Source organism: Hydra vulgaris, chromosome 04 (genome assembly GCF_038396675.1).
Source record: "Hydra vulgaris chromosome 04, alternate assembly HydraT2T_AEP".
Lineage (NCBI taxonomy): Eukaryota > Metazoa > Cnidaria > Hydrozoa > Anthoathecata > Hydridae > Hydra > Hydra vulgaris.
The window spans coordinates 46,842,421-46,861,790 of NC_088923.1; the positions used below are offsets into that span (position 1 = coordinate 46,842,421).

General features: G+C 28.4%; 1 long non-coding RNA gene across 1 annotated transcript in view; it reads left to right on the forward strand.

Moving 5' to 3' along the window:
• Nucleotides 1-4,869: 4,869 nt before the first annotated feature.
• LOC124818783 (uncharacterized) overlaps nucleotides 4,870-19,370 on the forward strand; it is a 63,486-nt gene continuing 48,985 nt past the window's right edge. Inside the window, exon 1 of the long non-coding RNA XR_010637941.1 lies at nucleotides 4,870-4,978. This is a non-coding gene — a long non-coding RNA (uncharacterized LOC124818783). The remainder of the gene's footprint in view (nucleotides 4,979-19,370) is intronic.

Here is a 19,370-nt window from a genome sequence, read left to right on the forward strand (position 1 = left end):
TTAACATATAAATTAGTGCTCTTAAAGCATATTTTTCCACCTCTCCCCTTCATATTTATGGAGGCCATAAAATTGTTGCAAAATATTCTAAATTTTAATAGATAAGAGAACTAATATTAATTATGTGAGAAGTAATATTAACTTTTTTTAAAAATATTTAAATTGAACTCATTATCAAACAAACTTTTTCTAAATAAATTATTCCTAAAAATTCGTCAATAATTAAAAACTATTTTGATTACCTCAGCATTATTTTGTGAAACGAGGTTTAATAAAAGTCACTTTAATTGTTCTGCTAATATTTATTAATAACTTTAGTCCTGCTCTAAAACAATACAAAAATGTTATTCGTTTTTATAATATCCAGGTCATGACATTAAATTGATCTTATATTAGAACGGGGATGTTTTTTTAGCAGAGCTAAAGACTTGACTTGGAGAAAGAAAGCTTGGAAAAAAAACTCTCAATTTCATTGAAGGAGGAGTTTGTAAATCTGGTCTGATAATCTTCTGGTAGTATAACAAGAAAAAAAAAATCAGTTCTGATCTGAATAACAAGTAAACACCAGGAATGGCATCTGGTTGTTAAAAATTGCCTAAACCTGCTCATAACCTATTATAGTCATATTAATGATAATAAAACTGTGGAAATTAAACATTAATTACCCTTAAATCAAATAAATTATACTACCAAATAAGAAGCCATTGTGAAGCCAAACAAGAAGCCATTGTTCTAATATGTACAGTTATAAGTTTTTATAAGTTTTGACATAAAGATGTAGACATAAAGTTAAAAAAAGTTCTGAAACTAAAGGATATAACTATTTGATAAAATACTTATTAAAACTCACCCATGATCATTGTATTTTTTTCTTCAACTAATATCTTGTCTACTTCATCAAAATACTGACAAAATAAATCTTATTTGGCTTATAAATTCACTATTATAAGCAGGCTTGGTCACTGCGTTTTGACTTCGTAGCTCATTTCTTATATCAGTAAGTAACTATAACATGCTCTTGAAACTATAAATTAAAATAGTTTCACAAAACAACCTTTGTGGGATATTTTTACAAACTTAATAAATTTAAATAAAAATTCACTAAAAAATAATTAATAACATACTGCCTTTAGCCATTGGGAACTCATCAACGTTATCTAATTTTGGTATTTTGTTTCCTTCTTTCTTATCCTCATTGTATACTAAAAGCTCCTTTTAACTGTACATCTTTCACAAGCATTGTATCTGTTATAATTAATTGTACCTTTAATAAATGCTCTCGCAGGCGCATAACATAAATGCCCTAATAACTACATTATATTTTTTTTGTCTTAAAAATATCCCATCTAACTGAAGTTGTATTCATTTAAAAAATCAAAAATTAAATCATCAATATTAGATAGTTTTGATTTTTCATAATATTATCCCACAATAAAAGGGTTAAAATTTACTATTCTACATAAAATCGGCCAAAGGTCCATTAATGTAGACCTAAATAATAGTAAACCATCAATATTTACATCAATAAATATTGTTTCATTTATAAAAATTGAAGAACCTTTGTTTGATGCAGAAACAGCTTTTAGTATGCCATTCTCAAGAACAGAGTAATAGTATTGACCACCACACTTGCTTTCAACAGTAACTGATTTTGGAGCTGAAGCAAAGTTCTTTTATCAGATGATGCCCTTCTGAGAAGGGCATCGTCTGCTGAAAGATAAAAGAACTTTGCTTCAGACTCCAAATTCAGTTACTGTCAAAAGCAAGTGTGGTGGCCAATACTATTACTTTGGTCTTGAGACTGGTATACTAAAAGCTATTTCTGTAGATAGCAGAAAGTTTCTGCTATCAGTATAGCTATCAGCTCATTTACACATTCACGTGAACAGCAGTGTTCTACTGCCCATTTCACCAGTTTATGATTAAGTGAAACATCGTTTTTCAATTTCTTCTGAGAAAAACACAGTGTCATTGTCACTTTGAGACAAATAATCATAAAGAAATTCTTCACTTTTATAATCGCTTTCCGAATTTTTGTCTTCTTCTACTTGACTGAAGTTTTGTGTAAATTTGGAATTATCATTATTTCTCTTGAGTTTCTTTTCTTCACTACTAGAAGATGATTCTGCCAGAGCTAGAAAATTAGGGTGGCATTTTCGCCAGTTTCTTAAATAAGATATTAACTTCTTTTATTGTAAGAACAAGTAGAAATTTGAATACTAAATAAAACGCTTAGAAAATGAAAACTTAAAAATTTCACATATAAAAACCTCTATGTTGCACATTTTACTAAAATATTATTTTAATTAATTTTTTCGTTTAAACAAATTTTACTTTAAGCACCAACTCAACGTACTGTTTTTTTAAATTTTGAGTTTTTTTGTCAACGTTGATTTAACGTTGAAACAACGTTAAATAAACAATGTTTAACGTTGTGACATAGTTGAACAATGTTGAAACAGTGCTTCAACCAAATTTCAACATTGAAACAACATAGAGATGCCGGCTGGGCACTGTGTTATAACAGTTTTAAAAAAAGGTTACTCCTAATGAATTTAACATTCCATTTTTTGTCTATCTTATGGAGTTATCAATAAATAAACATCTAACATACAAAGTAAGTCTCAATCTTATATAAAAAATACATGTTTTTTTAAAAATATTACAAATGAATAAATTGTCACCTAATTTTTTTTACCTTTCCAAATCGTGTCTCTGATTTTGAAAATTAAAAAAGCTTAATGCCTAAAGTAACACTTTACTCGTTGTCCAGTTAATAAGTGAATATCATGACAGTTGTAGTAATATTATGGAACCCTTAGAATATGAAGAAAAAGAAAACTTTAAAAAAGAGTCAACATCTCAAAAAAAAATGTCATTGTTTAATGTCTTGGAGTGTATAAGAACATGAAGTACAAATTTTAAAATTATACTAAAATTTTGAACTATCAAAAAACTATCACTTAGTAAAAAGAGTTGGCGTAACTGAAACCAAAAAAATTTGAAAGTAACAGAAACAAAAAAACAAAAACAAAAAAAAGCAGAAGTACTGAAGTAACAGAAACAAAAAAAGTTGGAAGTATGTCATAACAACAAAAAAAGAAACTAAAAGTGTTGACGTAACAGGAACAAAAAAAAAAAGTGTTGATCTAATAGAAATAAAACGTGACACTCCCTTTGCAGTTGTCTTTTTACAAAAAATGTGTAAAAAGACAACTACAAAGGGTGGTTTGTTTCTTGTTATAGAATTTATTTAATTTAAGTGAGTGATATAAATATTGAGATATTTATACAACATAAGTATTATTTATTACAGACAGTTATTGCAGCAATCAACTAAATTTTTTTTATATTATTCTAATAATATTCTTAATTATTCTCAATTTATGGAAACTCTTTGTTTATAATCAACTACTAAAAATTTGGTTTTATAGTTATTAATAACTATAATCCGTTTAATTAAATATTTTTCAAAAAGTTATTTTCTAGTTTGTATTTGAGTTTTATAAAATTTTTAATTTATTTTATAACGAGCATTTGAAAACCAAAAGTTAAAACATGTCACTATTTTAAAAATTTTGTCCTACAATCGATGAATTATTTTTTGTTGTATAATAAAAAGTTATTTTCAAAAAGTTGTATATTGCAACATAAATAACTACGTCATAATTTATTTTTTAAATAACAGTAGAAATTAAAAATAACAGCAAAACAAATTTGGGATCGTCCATAAATTACGTAACGCAAAGTATATTTAAAAAACAAAAGTAGGAGGTGTTAGCTCTTTTACGCGGTGATTTTCATTCAACTTAGTCGCCTATTTTGATTCTTTATTCAAGTTAAGACTCGGCGAGGGAAAACTTTGATCTTTTTTGTTTTGTTTAAGCTTGCGTTACGTAGTTTATGGTGATGCCTTCGTACAATAAAAAGTATATTAGCGCAATAAAAAAAAACTAAAAATAAAAAATAATTTTTAGTTAGTAAAAACTAATGCAAAAATTTCTTTAACAAATGTTTAAAAGTGCTTAAAACTAAAACTCCTCAAACTACTTAGTGCATAATACGAAAACTTTTGATCCTAAATAATGCAATAGGAAAAAAATTCTCCATTTACGACATAGGACGAACAGTTTATAAACAACATCTTCGTTAGAACAAAAAGTATGTAGTTTAAAGTGACCAAAAACGCTTACATTAAAAAAATGATAAAAAAATCATTTTTGTAAAATTAAGTTGTTTCTAAAATTGTTTAATAAAAATAGCACTTATTTACAGTATATTGTGTACATAAATATACAAGACACTGCTTGAAGCTCTCCCAGAGGGCACAGAAAGTCCGCTGGACGTTTTGAGGACGTCCTACGGTCTTGTGACGTCCATAGGACGCCCGTGCCCGCTGGGTGGTGAGTTTGTTGATAAGCTGATGCTCTGCTGTCAATTGGTGTCTGCCGTTAATCTGCCTTTATCTTTACTTTTATTAGGCAATTAGAGTTTCCACCAATGCATTGGTGGAAAAAAATTGTTTGTTATTTTAAAAAACAATTTACATTTCAATTATGATCAAGAAATATTTACTTTATTTCTTTCTATTTGCATAACAATTAGTAACCAAATTAATAATAAATGAATGTTTTGAAGTTTTTATTGATCATTTGTTCTCAGGATAATAATGTCTTGTTAAATTTTGCTGCAGATGAACTATCAGACTCCTCCTATTCAATCATTATGTAGCAGTATGTTAGTAATACGTACTTTTATAAAAACATAATTATTTTGGCTTATTAATAAGCTTATTTTATCAATAATAAATAACTAAACTTTTGTTTTTTTATAAAAATATAAAATAAATGTTTAGATTAGAAAAATAAATAAAAAATTTGGATGAAATTAAAACTGTTAGTTGTTGAACTTTGTGTGATTATATATTATTTTTGTTCAACATGGTATACTTTTAAAATGGCGGTTAAAGATTTTGCTGGTAAGATTTTATAATTTATTTAAATAAATTTAAAAAGATGGAAAGCACATAACATTTGTGCATTATATATATGCTTTTCTGTCAGTATTTTTGCACTGAAAGACGCATCTTAAGGTGCTTTCTATTTTAGATTTAAACTTGACTGTTGTGTGTTTTTCAAGGTTCTTTATGCAATACTTTTAACTGTTTATTTCTTATCCTTTGCGTTATTGTTGTTTAAACGCACTTTGGTTTGTGGATATGTTTGCAACGCTTTATTTAGTGTTGAACCTGTTTCTGCGAATCTTGGTATGTACCGTTGTGTGTTTATTCTAGAATGTAGGCTTTTGGCAGAAAAAAAATCATAACTCCGTTAACTGTTTATGAAATCTTGTTAAAATTTGGGTAAAATACTTTTTGAGCAAAATAATCTAATTTTTTAGAAATTCCTTATTCCTTTAATGCACAAAAATTAAATTTGAATCTAATTCAAAATTAGTGTTTGTGCACTCTGGCCCAAGGATCGCAGAAACAGAATGGTGGGTGGAAGGGCGAGACATAAAACATAATCCCACATTTTAAAAATTTTTTAAAAAGTGTGGGTGGAGGCAAGGTGAAAACAAATTTTATTTTCAAAATTTCAATATTTTTACCCTCATACAAAAACCAGTGCTCATAAAAAAAAGATTGGAACTGGTTAGAATTCTGGCTTCAGAACTGGAGTTCCGTGGTTGAAAGCCGGATTTGGGCATATATGCATCATTAGTAAGGAAGGAGGTGTGAACTTTCTGGTTAAATGCTATTCTGCGGTGCGAAATAATTTTTTTTTTGATCTTATATATGATTTAAGATCAAAAGTATCTGTTCCTAGGCATGTGAACACATTTTACGCATACTAGGGCTAAACAAGGTCTATAGACATGTCTATGTGAGGAGTAAATAAGCCCACAATCAACTTTTTTTAACTTTTATCAACTTTATTATTGATAATAACATGCTGATTAATAATAAGGAGTCTATTAAACTTACATATAAAAGCAGAAAAGTTATCTTGGTTTTTTGTCCTAAAAATTACAAAACAGACTACTTCTTTTTCTCTCGGACTTAAAATGCAACATTCCATTGTTCGATGTTTCGTGTTATCATCACTCGAAATAGAAAAATCAAAAAACTTTTCTAAATTCTTGAAACTAACTTTTGTTTTTACTCCTTGAAATTTTTACCCATTAAACCTGCTCAAACTGCTTTAATCCTTGAAACCTGCTCAAACTGCTTTAACCCTTTAAACCTGCTCAAACTGCTTTAACCCATGAAACCTGCTCAAACTGCTTTAACTCTTGAAACCTGCTCAAACTACTTTAACCCTTTAAACCTGCTCAAACTGCTTTAACCCTTGAAACCTGCTCAAACCAGAACAATGCAGCTATATTCAAATGTACACATTGACCACGTAAGTATACGAGAAAAGGGAAAACGTGATTGAAAAGCGCTCAAAAGTTTCAATAATTGAAATTAACGGTCAACATGTTGAATTAAACCGAAGACTTTAGACATACTCTTTAACTTTTGTGAATAGTACAATGTGTGCTCAGCTGGGGACACTTTTTAACTAAATACTAGTTTGCAACCTAAAAATGCCAAACTTTATCAGGGACAGGGGAGGGCGCAATTTATTAAAAGGATACAGGGAACGCTCTTCCTCCATCGTTCTAAGCTTATGTCTAACTGTTAAATTTTAATCAAACTTTAACTGTTAAGTTTTTAATTGAAAAAATTCTAATATTACATGATTTAGAACTGCTTTTAGTTTTTATTTATTTTGTCAATATATAAACGTTATCATTAAAGTTATAATTTATAATTTCTTCACAATCTTTTTTTTTCAACATCTTCACAACAAGGCTGCAAGCAACCACTATTAGTGTTGGAAGTTACTGGAAGAGAAAAAATGAAGTTTATGGAGCAAGGTAATTTCTGACGAACGACTTAAAAGATTGCAAATTATATGAAGCAGGAAAACAAGAAGGAAGCGAATTCCAAAGAACCGATATTCGAGGAAAGAAACTAGAGAAATAAGAATTTTTAGAGCACTTAGAAACAGTCACAGTAAAAGAATTAGACTTAATTGAATGACTAGTAACACAATAATGAGTTTTAGTAGATGACACAAAAGATGCTAGCTCTTTAGTACAACGGCCATTATAGTATTTATTGAAAAGAGCAAGAGAAGCAATATTACGACGATGAGATTATGGTTAGAGGTTGACTTTAAGAGCAAAACCAACTATGTTTACAATGCGTTTTTGCACCTTGTCAAAAAGAGAAAGGGAAAAATTATTGGATGATCCACCCCAAATATAACAACAGTATTCCGTACAAGGACGGATTTGAGATTTATTGAGATAAAGAATAGAATCAGGAGCAAGAAAGCGGCAACCACAATAAAGAGATACAACCTTAGTGGATGCTAATTTTGCAATGGATTTGATAAATGATTTCCAAGAACGATAGGAAGTAAGGGTTAATTCTAAAAGACGAAAGGTAGATGAGTCATCGAGTGCATTACCGTTCGTAAATAAACGAAAATCTTGATTATTGCGATAACGATTAGCTGATAAAAATTGAGTTTTGTCTGAATAAAAATCAGCAACTGAGAGCATTGCTACCTTAGATGTGAGAATTTCTGGAAGATTGTTAATCTAGATTAAAAAGAGTATAAGGCAAGGGATAAAACCTTGAGGAACCACTGAAGTTACAAGATACGAAGAAGAGTGCTGTACACCTTTTATACTACAATTGGTAAGAAAGGATTCCATAATCTTAGAGATGTGACCAGATAAAACATAAGAAAAAAGATTATGGAGAAGACCAGAATGCCAAACTTTATCAAAAGCTTTTGAAATGTCAAGAGCAACAGTCTTAACCTCACCACATTTATCTTATGCACAATAAAATCTATCGGTTATTACTATTAGCAAATCAGCTGTAGAATGAGAAGATCGAAATCCATATTGATGATCAGAAATAAGTTATAAGATTCAAGAAATAAGTTAAGATTCAAGATAAAAGATTAAGTGTTTATTAATTAAAGACTCAAAAACCTTGCTTATTATGAGAAGAAGACTAATAGGATATTAGTTAGACGAGTCAGATCGCTCTCTAGAGTTTTTAAAAATAATGATAACAGATGCCACTTTCCAGCAGACTGGAAAACAAGACTCTGATAAGCATTTGTTATATAGTTTTGAAAGTATTGACGATAGCTCCGAAGAACACTTCTTTAAGACTAAAAGGTACGTTGTCCGGACCACAAGTTGCAGAAGAGTCTAAGCAGGAAATCGCTTTAGATACAAAAGCCTAAGTGATACGTGGAGTGATAGATAGTTCAGTGTCTGACCAGAATCAGTAAAAATAAAATGTCTTATCATTAAGCCCCTTGATAAGATTTAATAAAAAATAGAGAAAAGATTAAATACTAATTTACAATAATATTAGTATTCAAAAGCGCTAAATTAAAAAGTGATATATATATGTATATATATATATATATATATATATATATATATATATATATATATATATATATATATATATATATATATATACACACTTTATATTTTAAAGTTTTTAAATATATCCATATATAGTTCGCAAAACGTTGATAGCATCAAAAAAGCGCTAAGTAACAACTTAGCGCTTTCTTGCCTAAATCTAATCAAATCAACCTCTGTTGATTAGATCTGTGCCCAAATTTAATCAACTTGCTTGTTAAATATAAAGCTATTTTAGGGAAGATGAATGATTACTTACCCTAATCATATTGCAACAGTATGTATAATAATATATATAATAATGTATAAATGACTATAAGAAGCATTTAATTCAAAAGATATTTTGTTTTGTACATAATCCCGTTTATATGCTTTTTCAATTTGAATGAATTTTTTCAATTTGACTTACACTGAAGTCATCAAAAAATAAAAAAAAAAGAGAATATCATAAAGGTTGATTGCTAAGCAACCACTTTACTCGAGCATTTTTGGTTTTCGAAATATCTGTAATATAGTTTCTTATCTCCCAAAAAAAAATTTACATAGATTGAAATAAAAACTACGTATAATTCTAGATTGCAACACTTTTTAATGTGGTGTTGACACAATACACCAGGTTGTTAAATGCTACTCAAGTTGCCAAAAGAGTAACCAAAAGGTTACAATTAAAATTAAAAAGTACAAAATTTCTGCATTAAAATTTTGATCTTTATTTGGAGTTGTTAAATCGTGCAGCAACCAAAGCCGTCCCGAAAGGAGAGGGAGGGGGGAGGTAGGGGTGTCTAGCCTCCTAAGAATTTTATTAGTCGGCAAATTGGACACTGGAGTAGCCAAAATTGGATCTATAGTTGGCAGTTGGAAAATGTCGGCAAACAAGAGCCTTTTTATTTTAGAATAGTTAGTTGGCAAAAATTTTTTTTGGCTCAAGTCAGCAAAAAACAGATACGTAACCCCCCTCTTCGGAATTGCCCTGGCAGCAGATCTTAACATTAACGGAACTTAATTTTTTCCCCCTCGTCTATGAAAGGTTAAAAAACTAAAAAAAAAAAACGAATCTTAAAGTTTTGAAAATATTATCATTTGTCAAGAATTAAAAGCTGTAGTAAATTTTGTTGTAATTAATTGAAGCTCTGTAGCTCACATGTCCTTAGCAACCAAACAAAAAAAAAAAAAATGATTTCTTACAATTAAGCTTAGACAATACTTCATAAAGCGTATGTTGAACCAGTAATACAAACCGATTTCTATATTTAAACAAACATTTAGATTTTAAATACAGAAAATATTAATGAACTAAAAAATGAAGAAAAAGTATTAATCAACCAAACACCATAAAAAAACACCACTTGCAATTTACACACATTCATCAAATAGGACATCTTTACTAGCTACAGAACACCATTTGGAAAATTAATTTAGAAGAAATTATTAAAGGGTAAGGTGTACATATTTGTGGTCTGAATAAACTTTCATTTGGTATGGAACGTAAACACTTTCTACAATCATTTTTTTTTCGTTTGCAAATCTTCTTGAAATTCAACCTTAAGAAAATAACTAGCCAACCGTTGATAAAAATTCAATCAAAGCTCTGCGGTATATGATACCGTGGATATAATTTTACACTCTTTTTAGAGTGCTCTGTATCATTATTATCTAAAGAGCGAAAAATCAATTAAAAAGCCACATGACAATCATGAAACATGCCAATCTACTATACAAAATAACATTTAACATCTTTAGTATACTGAAATCAGGTTCATGAGTTCTCCCAAAATTCTGACTTCAGCACCATCAAATGTTACATTGTTACATCGAACAATCATTCTGTTACATTGTTACATCGAACAATCATCAACAAAATTCTGACTTCAGCACCATCAAATGTTACATTGTTACATCGAACACCCATTGTTACATCGAACAATCCACCACTTTTTTTAATCCATGCTTTATCGTTGTTGAAGATAAGAGATTTTCTTGCATGCTTTATCAATGTTTTGGCTTTGCTTTTAATAACGATATGATGGTCAGCAAAATTCATAGCATTGTTTAAGGTGTTTTCGTTTATGGAAGGGTAAAAATCGTTAACATCAAAAACTAGGAATTTGTGTAAGTGCTTATTGGTGTTTTTTTTAAACCAGTCTACAACATTTTGCGTACTTTGCCATTGATTCAAAAAAAGTTTATTTGGAACTTCACAATTAATTTTTGTTTAAATTACTTTAGTAATTCATCCTACCTCATTTTTTGAAAGGTTCAAAAGGCACACAGATGGAATGTTAACGAAGTTTTACTTGTGGTCTTTCAAAGTGAAAAAACGGTAAGAGGATCCGTTTATTTTAATTTTTTTATATACCTTTTGGTTGGTTAAAAGTTAGAGAATTAATAGGTATTTTCATACTGTATCAAATTTCACAGCATTTTAAAGAAGATTTCGGCCTATATCGAAACAACCGTCTTGCCGTATTTAAGAACAAAAACAATCAGCAAATGAATAAAATCAAAAAGCATATAACACATATTTTTAAAAGAAACGATCTTCAAATCATGATTCAATCTAATTTAAAAATTGTTATCTACTTTGATGTATTACCCTCCGTTCAGCTTAAACGTCAAAACAAAAATAATTTCTAGTCCTTATTGACTTACATTTTCCAGCCGGTTACAAGCTATATAAAATATTCAACTGAAATTCAATTAAAATCAGCTACAGTTGCATGTCTAGCCTAAAATCTATCATAAATTCGCATAATCAATTGAAAACCAACCAATGTAACTGGGTAGATAAAGCATTTTGCCCTTTGAACAATCAATGTTTATCTAACAATATTGTCTACCAAGCAACCGCAAGTTCCAGTCATCATGATCGTAATAAAAAAGTAATTTTGGTATTAGGAATACACCATTTAAATTAAGATACGCAAACCATCTCAAATCATTTGCATCAGTTAAGTATAGAAATGACGCAGAACTATCTAAGAAATATGGAGCTTAAAAGACCAAAATATAAAGCTTATTATAAAATGGAATATTGTCAAACGTTGCAAACCTTACAATCTAGCAACAAAAATATGCTACCTTTGTATTTACCAAAAATTTGTTGTTTTATCACATAATGGAAAAAACATATTAAATAAAAAAAAAAAAACGAATTCGTATCTCAGTGTCGAAATTCAAAAAAATTCTTATTATCTTTATTTGACACAGGGGACTAGTAAACTATAACAGGTTCTTGTTTTTTTTAATAATTGGACGGACGGTGTTAGGTCTTCGCAAATGGCGGTCGCGTTTTTTTAACGGTAAAAAAGAAAAAGAAAAGAAAAAATATTAAAGATAAAATTATGATAACAAGTAAATAATTATTTATTTTATATACAGAAATAAACTAATTTAAAGAACATAAAAAAAAAAACAAAAAAAAAAGGAGAGTAAAAAATAAAGAAATAAAGAAAGAAGTGTCAGAAAAAGTTAACGAGAAAGAATAAAAAAAAACAAAAAAAAAAACTCGAATTAAAAAAAAAAGAACACTTATAAAAGGGAAAAAGAAAAAGAAAGAGTAAACAAAATAATAAAGTAAATAAATAAGAAAGACTTGAAAGGAAAAAAAAAATTAGCAAGTTAAGAAGAAATAAAAGAAGAAAAAATAAAAGAACAGCTAGATTGGTTGTTTTTATAATTTTTTTTTTTTTACGATTTAAATTGTAATCATCTGTTTGTCTGTATATTTTGATTCATACTAATTTTATTACTATTTATTTTTCTCATTATCTTATTTATTCATAGCTAATTGTATTCACTTTATTTAAAATTTATTACTAATAATATATTTTTTGTTATTATTATTAAATATTTATTACTACATATTTTTATAATTAACATAATTATACTACATATTTATTAGTATATATATTTTTTATTATTATTATATAGTTTTATTTGTTACTGTATAGATTTTTTAGGATAATATCATAATAAATATTATTTAATATTGATTTATATTATTTTAGTTTAAATATTAGTATTTTATCATTCTGTCTTTCTAATTAAACAATATTTTAAATTATTGTTTATTCATTGAAAGATAATCTACTATTATATTATTAACTACTATATTATTTAATTGTTGTTTATATGTATATATATAAATATAATCTATGTTAGTTAGTTGGATGTTGTTATATGTTATTTACCTATTTGTTATTATACCTAGTATTTTATTATTTATTAATAATAAATTATCGCTAAGTATATAACTTTATTAAATTATTATAAACATTTATTATAACATTAACTTTAGTTTTTTTCTTATTAAAACATATATTTAAATTGATTAACCGAAATTACGTTAATATAATAGCAATATTTATTTATATTTTATTGACTTTATCTTTTATATTTTAAAGACTTTAATTATCTTAATTGTTTAGCTTAATATTTATTAATTTATTTTAAATACTTTATATTATAATTAGTTTAGTATTTGATTCTTTTATATAGTTACGTTAAAATCTTATACATAACAATACATTAACTTTAACACTTTACTCATTCAATAAACTCTATTATGGAAAGTTTTACTTGCATTGTATGCCACAAAAATGTTGCTAAAAATCTCAAATCTATTCAGTGTGACAAATGTAATTGTTGGGTACATATCAAATGCAATAACATTAGTAGTAAACAGTATTCTGATTTAATTTCTGATCCTCAGACCTTGTTCTGTATTATTTGTGATCCTCAACCTAGTTCAATTAAAACACTTAATTTAAATGTTTCAACTAATTCCCCTAATCTCAATTATTTGTTTAAATGTCTAAACAAAGTAAACAATTGTGTCTTAGATTGTAAGTACTACAATGATGATTTTAATGCCTTAGATCTTAGCCTAAACCCATTAAATTTCTTACACTTAAATATTTCCTCACTTTCTTTTCATATAGATGAGTTAAAATCTTTAATTAGTTCCTTTAAATTTCCTCCCTGTGTTATTGCTGTGTCTGAGACAAGGCTGAAACAACATGTATCACCCATAAGTAATGTAGAAATTGAAAATTATGTGATAGAACATACACCAACTGAGTCCAGTTGTGGCGGTGCCCTACTTTACATTAGTTCTACTTCTATATATAATAAGAGAGATGACCTTTTATTGTACAAAACACATGAACTTGAATCAGTTTTTATAGAAATAATAGATCCTAAAGAAAAAAATACAATCGTTGGTTGTATCTACCGTCACCCTTGCATGTCAATTCATGATTTTAATAAAAAATTTCTTCTTAATTTATTGGAAAAACTTAAAAAAGAAAATAAAAATGTTATGCTTATGGGTGACTTCAACATTAATCTTCTTAGTTATAAAAACTCGCCTGAAATATCATTTTTCATTAATAATATGTGTTCAAATGTTTTTTTTTCCTTACATTTCATTGCCAACGAGAGTCAATGTAAATTCAAAAACTCTTGATAATATTTTCATTAATTTTCACTCTAACAACATAATATCAGGTAACCTAATAATTTCCATATCAGATCATTTAGCACAATTTGTTCAAGTCCCAAGTTTTCACTCCAAATATACAACAGAAAAGATATACAGAAGGTGTTTTCGAAGGTTCAACAATGATGCTTTTCTAGATGATGTTAAGAGTATTCCTTGGTCCCAATTAATAAAAGAAGAAGACGACCCTAATCAATCTGTTAAATTATTCATGCAAAACTTTGAAAATATTCTTAATATACATGCGCCATTAAAACCTCTTACAAAAAGACAAATTAAATCTAAAAGTAAGCCTGGATAACTCAAGGCATTTTGAAGTCAATTAAAATAAAAGATAAACTGTACAGAAAATTTCTCAATCATTCGTCAACTATAATAAAAGAAAGAACATTTAATTTATTTAAAGCATACAGAAATAAAATCAGTAATTTATTAAAAACAAGTAAAAAAAACTTTTGTTCAAATTTCTTTCAAAATAATTTACACAATATGAAAAATACATGGAAAGGAATTAGAGAAATAATTAATATTAACAACAGTTTCACAAAAAAACAGTCTATTAATCTTACGATCAACAACAACTTAATTATCGATAATAAAACTATTACTCATTCATTTAATGATAATTTTTTAAATATATTAGTGAATATTTCTGAAAAAAATTGAACCTTCAATTAATAAATTTAACGATTTTCTTAAAATGCGGCCGTGGCGCAGTGGTTAGAACGCTTGCTTTAGGAGATCCAGGATCGAAACGAGCTCCGGACATATTTTCGCGGCACAATGTAAGGAAGGAGGCGTGAACTTCCTGGTTAAATGCATTTCCGCGGTGCTCTGTGACAAGACCGTTAGGACTTCTTGGGGCACCTAAAAAAAAAAAAAAAATCCCAAATTTTAACTCATTTTTCCTTTCACCTGTTACAAAAGAAGAAATTGAAACAATTATTTCCGTGATGAATGATAGGAAAAGTATTGGCCCTAATAGTCTTCCCATTTCAATTCTTAAACTATCTTCAAAAATTATATCTGAACCAATCTCTCAAATGGTTAATAACTCATTTAAAAAGGAATTTTTCCTGACAATTTTTAGATTGCTAACATTATTCCAATTCACAAAAATGGGTCAAAGCTTGAACCATCTAATTACAGACCTATTTCTTTGTTATCCAACATCGGAAAAATATTTGAAAAAACTATGCACAAAAGACTGTACAGCTATTTTGATACCTTTAATTGCTTTCATAAGTTACAATACGGATTTAGACGTAATCATTCTACTACACATGCGCTAATTGATTTTACAGAAACTTTAAGAAACGCCCTTGATAAAAATAAGTTTGTTCGTGGTGTTTTCCATGACCTGCAAAAAGCATTCGACACAGTAAATCACGATGTTCTTCTTGCCAAATTACAATACTATGGTGTTCGTGAAATTCCACTTAAATGGTTTAAATCCTACTCAAATAACAGACTTCAATACGTTACAGTTAAGGAAACATCTTTAATAACCAAAACTATAATTTCGGGAGTCCCACAAGGATCAATATTGGGACCTCTGCTTTTCCTTGTATACATCAACGAACTAAACACCTGCATTAATAATGTTTTAACATACCATTTCGCCGATGACACTAACCTGTTAATTGTTGAAGATTCGCTTGAAAAAATGCAGTTAAAAACTAATGAGGCCATATTTTCTGTTATTAATTGGCTCAGAGCAAATAAACTATCACTAACCTCTACAAAAACTAAAATAGTTTTCTTTAAAACCAAAAACCAAAAAAACAAGGAACAATGCACTTTTAACATTAATGGAAAAATATTAACTTCGTCAAAAACTGTGAAGTACCTTGGAGTTTGGCTGGATGAGAGTCTTTCTTTTAAGTACCATCAAACTTACTTACAGACTAAGCTTAGCCGATCAGTTGGAATGTTAGCCAAGATCAGACATTTTGTAAATTTTGAAACACTTATCAGTATTTATCATGCCATATTTGGATCGCACCTTAGGTATGCGTGTCAGATTTGGGGTAAAAAAAAAAGGTCCGTTAAACCAGCTAGTTTCACTTCAATACAAAGCCCTTAAAATTATTCACTTTCAAAATTTCCTATTTGACAATGTTTCTCTACTGTATAAATTGTCTAAAATTCTTCGGCCTAATGACAATATTACTTATTTAAATTGTTTATTTGTATGATTATCTTCATGATAAACTTCCAGTTTCATTCAAGAACTTTTACCTTCAAATATGTAACAAACATTCTCACTTCCTAAGATCCTCTTCATGCAACAATATCTTTGTAGAACATACTAGGACAATAAAATTTGGCAGCGAATCAATTAAACATCAGTGCACCAATGCTTGGAACAATTTCCCTTATTCTTTTAAAACTGAAAACTCAATTTCTTGATATAATTTTCTCAATAAATTAAAAAAACACTATTTGGATAGCTACTAGAATAATAATATCAATAAAAACAATATATCACTATTAATAGTCTTATTAAAAATACTCTCTCTTCGATATTTTATTTATTTTATCTTTTTTTTTATTTTAGAATCTTTACATTTATGTACAGCCTTTTTGTCGTCCTTGCACAATGATTGAATGTGTATGTGCGTATGCCTGTGTGGGTATATGTATGTGTGCAAATGTGTGTATATGTTTATTATGTGTGTTGTGTGTTAATATGTGTGTGAATGCGTATGTATATTTATGTATGTGCGTATGTAGATAAGTATATACATATTTAAATATACCATTGTTATTATTATTATTACCTTTATTTTTAATAATATCATTATTTTTATTAATACCATTATTTTTATTGTTATTAATACCATTTTTATTATTATAGTTATTATCAATGTTATTATTATTGTTAACGTTATGATTTATAGAGTTGTTATTATTTTATTCTTATGTTATTATTTATTATTATTAGGTAATTACGCATCATTAGTAATTATACTATTTGTAAAAATCCTTGAATTGTAAAATCGTGTAATTCAGAATATATTGATTGATTGATTTTTGTTTTTAAGTCATTCTACAGTAATTTTTACGCTTTTGTAACGCTTTGTTAACGTTTTTAATTTGTATTAACGGCTGATGATTGCCTTCAAGCATGAAACTTTAAGTCCCGCTAATCAGTTGTTTTTATTTATCTAAATAAAAAAAAAAATATATATATATATTATATATATATATATATATATATATATATATATATTAGGAGTGAGCACTGACCCACTAGAAACCCGAGCCAAAAGCTGTTATTCTCATAACTAATACACCTAGAGGGCTGTTATTCACATAACAAATATCCTTTAAGATTCTTTACTGGTGATGTAAAGTAAAATAACATGTAATAAAGCTAAATATCACGTAAATAAAGCTATATTGATAAAAATAATAAAATATCAAAGTGTTTAAAAAACTAAGTCTACATTAACTAAAAATTGCTCGTTCGACAAATGTTTGATCTTTGCGTATTAATAGGGGAAGGAATATCACACCAAAACTTCGTGAATGCATTGATAACCTTTGTATGATTTTTAATGGTTTCCTCCCATTCTTTTCAATTTTTAGGGTTAAACATTTAGTTTGAAACCAGATATCTACCCATTTTTTAGCAACAAGCTCAACTGTCATCTCAAGGTGTTATCTGTCTGAAGGAATTAGTATGTAAAAAAGTATTTAATAAATTGCCCGGGAGTTCTATCTAGCTTAGCTAAAATTTTGTTTTTAAATTTTTAAAGTTATTTTTGGAAAATTTCTTTTTATTCCAAAAGTATTTCACTACATTTATCAGATACATCAAAAAATGCACGATATTTCTTCATTTCAGTTCATTCTCCTTCAATAGTTTTCACTACTGCCAAATTTCGATGTTAAATAGTCATAAGTATATTTTGCTTCAAAAAAGTAATATGACAGACCAGGTGAATTAATAATACCCCTAAAAAAATCATCCAGACATAACTGTAATACTATGATTTAACTCCAAATAAAGCTCAAACTTTTAATGCAGAAATTTTTGTACTTTACAACCAACATAGAGAGGTTGATGAAAGCCTACACTTTTAAAAATGTGTCATTAATCTCTTTATCACTTATGTTACCAGTGTTAACATTTGTAGAGTCTGTCAGGATCATTTTTTTAGATTCCCTGAATCATATTTATTCAAAAGTTCTCGAAATCCAGGGGCGGATCTAGCATTTTAAATAAGTGATGCGAATTTTTTTATTGAGTATTAACCCTCCCCCCTCCACCTAGGGTTTAAATCAAATTTTTTTTTATTTCAAATTTATTTTTATTATAACTATTAAGGTGCTTTAAGAAAATCTATTGGTCTTATCACAGAGCACTACGGAGAAGCATTTAACCAAGAATTTCACGCCTCTCTCCAATGTTGCTTATTGGGCTAAAGCCAGCGTCGAACCAGAAACCTCTTGATTCTGAACCAAAGCTCAAACCACTGCGCCACGGTTTCTTTAATATAAAAAGAGGAGGGGCAGAAAAAGGCGTAGCAAGGGTAAGGCGGACATGCATTGGCAGGCTTCTTTTTAGGAGTGGCGTTGCTGTTTATGTCATTGAATAATAACTAAATTTGTTTTGTATTATAACTAATTTTAACAGAAAATTTTACAAATGTTGCCTTGGCTATTTCTTTTATAAATTAGACATTAATTTTAATAAAAAGTGTACCAACGAGATGGTAAGACATATGACTTTGCACTTTATCCGTTTACTGTCATTTTGCCTGGATTCTTTCCTTTTCTTGATAGACGCGTAAAGTAAAGAAATGTTGCCTAAGGTTAACCCTCTGTTTCTGGATTCTATCCTTTTCTTGATAGCAGTTTATCTAAAGTATTAGTAATTTTTGCTAAGGTTAACCCTCCATTTCTAGATTCTTTCCTTTTCTTGATAGGAATTTCTTATTTTAAATTTTAACTGCTTTTTTTTTTCTTTTAAAATAATTTTTGCTTTACATTTTTAATGAAGTTCAACTAATTTAAAATAAATATAGGTTAATAGTCTCTCTCTCTCTACCTTTCTCTCTCCCCCTCTCTCTCCCACCAACCCACCTACTCTTCCTCCCTCCCTCATTCTCTATCTCCGCCCCTTCCTTCCTCCTTCCTACTCTCTCTCTCCCTCTCTCTCTCACTCACATGGTTTCTTAACTTGTATTCTTGACAGTACAGCAAGACCTTTATAAACAAACATACTTTTTCTGGAAACCTATTATCTAGCTCATTAATAGTACATTAATAAGAGCAATAGTGTACCATTTAGTGTAATACCATTTAGTGTAATACCATTTAGTGTGATACCATTTAGTGGGATATATATCAA